This window comes from Lactuca virosa, chromosome 5, assembly GCF_052849685.1.
Source record: "Lactuca virosa cultivar CGN04683 chromosome 5, Lactuca_virosa_CGN04683_v6, whole genome shotgun sequence".
Classification (NCBI taxonomy): Eukaryota; Viridiplantae; Streptophyta; class Magnoliopsida; order Asterales; family Asteraceae; genus Lactuca; species Lactuca virosa.
This window is the reverse complement of record NC_136430.1, coordinates 221,512,716-221,516,449: the sequence shown is the minus strand read 5'-3', so window position 1 is coordinate 221,516,449 and position 3,734 is coordinate 221,512,716. Positions and strand designations below refer to the sequence as shown.

General features: G+C 40.8%; 1 non-coding gene across 1 annotated transcript; it reads left to right on the top strand.

Annotated features, from left to right (window-relative positions):
- The first annotated feature begins 3,277 nt into the window (after nucleotides 1-3,277).
- Nucleotides 3,278-3,384, top strand: LOC145118311 (small nucleolar RNA R71). Its single transcript, XR_013713267.1, has one exon. It is a non-coding gene; the product is annotated as a small nucleolar RNA R71 (small nucleolar RNA).
- The last annotated feature ends 350 nt before the right edge of the window (nucleotides 3,385-3,734 follow it).

Below are 3,734 nucleotides of genomic sequence, written 5' to 3'. Positions count from 1 at the left end.
AAAGGACTGTGCTGCTATCAATTCAAGTACATACCAATTATAGTTATGGGCTTAGACACCTAATCCAACAGGGACATCCTATCCACAAGCCCGACCTCCCTCAAACGTGCCCATTCAATAGTGGGTGCAACAGCAATCTCTCGGTTGTACAACCATCCTAGCCGGTTGTTCCAACGCGTATATATATCCCGTGACATATTTGTTGGGAAGATGTAAAACGGATGGAGACTAGAAACCCCGGTTGGAACTTCTCTTCTGGGACCCATTCCTGTAAAAACAAGCAGCAAACACAGCCAAAAGAAATAACCCAACGGATTAGTAGTAAAAGAAACATGAAACTGTCCAGTCCAAAATTCACGTCGTGAATTCCTAGGAATTCACGTCGTGAGTTCGTCATCGCGAATCGAATCTGTCCATTTTCTGTAGAAATCGGGCCAATACAATGCTTGGGGTTTACTCCTATGCTAATTTCAACCACAAATCATCAACATTCCAAGGCTATTGCGGGATTTTTAGGGAACATTTTCGATATTTCAACTAATTACAAACCCTAACCCTAAGTTTCGACTATTAAAGAAGAATTAGACATGAGAATAAAGAAGTATTGCCTTAGATCGAAAGATTACGTAAACAAAAACGAAAATGGATTGTTTGTCGGCCGAAATCGGAGCAAAAATGGGGGACCAGTCTTCGTGTTCAACTCGTGGGAATAAAGAATGAGTGGGTCAAAGTGATTATGTATTCTTTAATCTGTGGTCCCGTGATTGTTACTGTTCACGTCGTGAATCTCTAAGGATTCACGTCGTGAGTCCTGTCTGGGCTTAATTTTGGGCCATTCATTCTTCATCAGAAATGGATTAGTCTTGGGCCATTTAGTTTAACAGAAAATGGGCTGATATGTATCAACGACCTATTGTCCGGTTTATTCAGAACTCACGTCGTGAATCATAATGATTCACGTCGTGAATACTATATGACAATTTATATATATTTTTTTATCCAGGTTTGTCTATTATCTAAATTCTGAATTACCACTTCATTTTTAGGGACCCCACACTTAGTGTTTAATTATGAATAAAGTGAGTTGGATGATATGATCTATGTTTCTAGGACTAAAATGCAAAAACTAAAAAGAAAAAGGAAAAAAACGCAAACCAAACTCGGGTTGCCTCCCGAGAAGCGCTTCTTTTTGAGGAGTCTTGAGCTGGACTCCGTGCCTCCTACGTTGATTCGTCAGAAGAATCCACCACCAGGATCTTTTGCTCCTTGAAATGCCTCTTGTAAGCTTGCACTCGACGAATATATGCCTTTTTAGAATTTTCCTTTTTAGCCTTGACTTCGTCTCCATCGAGCTTGCGTTTGATCCCTTGAATCTTCAATTTTCCATTATTTTTAAGCTCCCTAGTATCCTTCTCTTCTTGCACCACTGGACTTGTGACTTTTAAAGTAACCTCCTCTTCATCACTCGACATCTCATCATCTTCCTTGCTTACCCAAGAAGTTGGATTCGTGTAGGCAATGACTTCAACTAAAAATGAAACAGATGCTCACGGTTTTGTTCTTTTAACTTGTTGGATTGTTTTGATTTCTTATTCCATGAGCTTCTCTAATTCTTCAAGTTCATTCTCTTCATCTATGTTGAAAACCTCTTCTTGAGCATGACTCCCTTGGAAACCATCTTCTATTCCAAAAATTTCCTTCTCATCCCCAACTCTCAAGGTGAGCTTGGACTCGCGTATATCAACCAGAGCTCCATCAGTGTTAAGTAACGGTCGACCAAGAATAATTGGTACATTGGGATCTTCTTTCATATCCAAAACCACAAAGTCTATTGGAAAAACGAATTTCCCAATTTTCACGAGAATATCTTCCACAATGCCGCGGGGCTGTGTCACTGAACGGTTCGCCATGTGAATAATCATCTTTGTAGCCTTTAACTTTTGAATATTTAATTTTTGATAAAACGAATAAGGCATCAAATTTATGCTAGCCCCAGAATCGGCTAAAGCATAAACCTTCATATTATTCCCAAACTCACATGGGAGAGTGAGTCGTCCAGGATCCCCCATCTTCTTAGGTATCTCTCCCAACACAGCTTTTGAGCTTTGCTCACTTAGAATCACCTTAGAATTCTCCTTTAATTGCTGACGAGTGTCTAACAAGTCTTGTAGGAACTTAGCATATTCTGGAACTTTTGCAAGTGAATCAATAAAAGGAGTATTAATAGGAATACCCTTCAATTGCTTGATAAACTCCAGATGTTCTCTCTCCAGTGAACTGAGATTAGCTCTAGACGGGAATAGCAAAAGTGGTTTATAAGCTGAAACAGATTCTGATTTTTTCTGTTCCGACCAGGCCCACAACGTGAGCATAGCGGGCTCACGACGTGAACTGGGTATTCCAGCAGATTCTTCAATTTCGAGCTTTGGCTTTGGATCGGGCTGCTGTGGTTCCACTTCTAAGGCTTCTAGGAACTCAGAAATCGCCTCTTCTTTAGTATCTATGGCCATTACATGAGATTGAGTCTTCTTTTCAGGATTTTTCGGGAACGTCTTCTCATTAACCAAAGTGGTAAGTTGACCAAGTTGTACTTCAAGGTTATTGATGGAGGCTTGCTGACTTTTTATTAATGCCTGCTGATCTATCATCATTGCGTGGTGATTCTTCATTATAGCTCTTTGTTCTTCCATTGCAGTGTCAGTAGCATCATGTCTTTTTTTCTGAAGTTTCCATAAATTTTATCAACATGGTCTCTAATTCTGATTTCTTCTCAACTAGTGGTTGCTCTCTTTGGTAGAAACCCTGGCCAGTTTGCCTAAATTTCTCTTCTTTTTGCTTCTTGTATTCATCGTAACGCAACCACTCCTTCTTTGGTTTCCTCCAGTCTTCATCGTACTTGTCCCCACTTGAGTAGCAAACTTGAGCTTTCTTGTTTCCATATTCATCCAAAGTGCAATCTTTTGTCAAATGTGGGCCACTACATCTCTCGCAACCAACTCGAATTGCATGAATTGATTGGTCCATTTGGGTCAATCTCCTACCCATAGTGCTAAGCATTGCCATCACAGTAGCCATCTCTTCAGTTTGTGCACCTCCACTGCCTTTTATTCCATCGCGTCCTGGGTTGTGATACTCACGAGAATGCTTTGAAAATTCTTCAATCAGCTCCTTGGCTTGAATTGGGTTCTTCTTCGTTAGTGGTCCTTGTGAATCAAGGAGTTGTCTAGTCATGACATTCACCCCATCATAGAATATCGACATTTCTTGCTGAAGATTTAGGTCATGTTGAGGACAATTCCTTAACAACCCCTTGTAGCGCTCCCATGCCTCGTATAATGACTCCCCCGGGTTTTGTTCAAAGTTGGCTATCGCCTTCTTGAGTTTAGAGATTTTGGAGGGTGGGCAAAACTGATCTAGAAATTTCTCACGCAATTGGGCCCATGTTGTGATTGTACCAGATGGAAGAGCCTTCAACCAGTCTTTTGCAGCTCCTTTGAAAGTGACTGGTAACATCCTTAACAAAGCGGTCTCCCTCGGGATATTAGGAGTATTAAAATAATCCGCAATATCATTGACCTCGTCCAAATGTTTAAAAGCATCCTCATGATCCTTCCCAAAGAATGGGATATCCTTAAGTGTAGTAAGGATATGTCCCTTTAACTCGAATGTGGCATTGGCAGGTATCGCAGGATGTATTAAACCCGGCCCCACATCGTCTCGAATGCGCTTCTTGT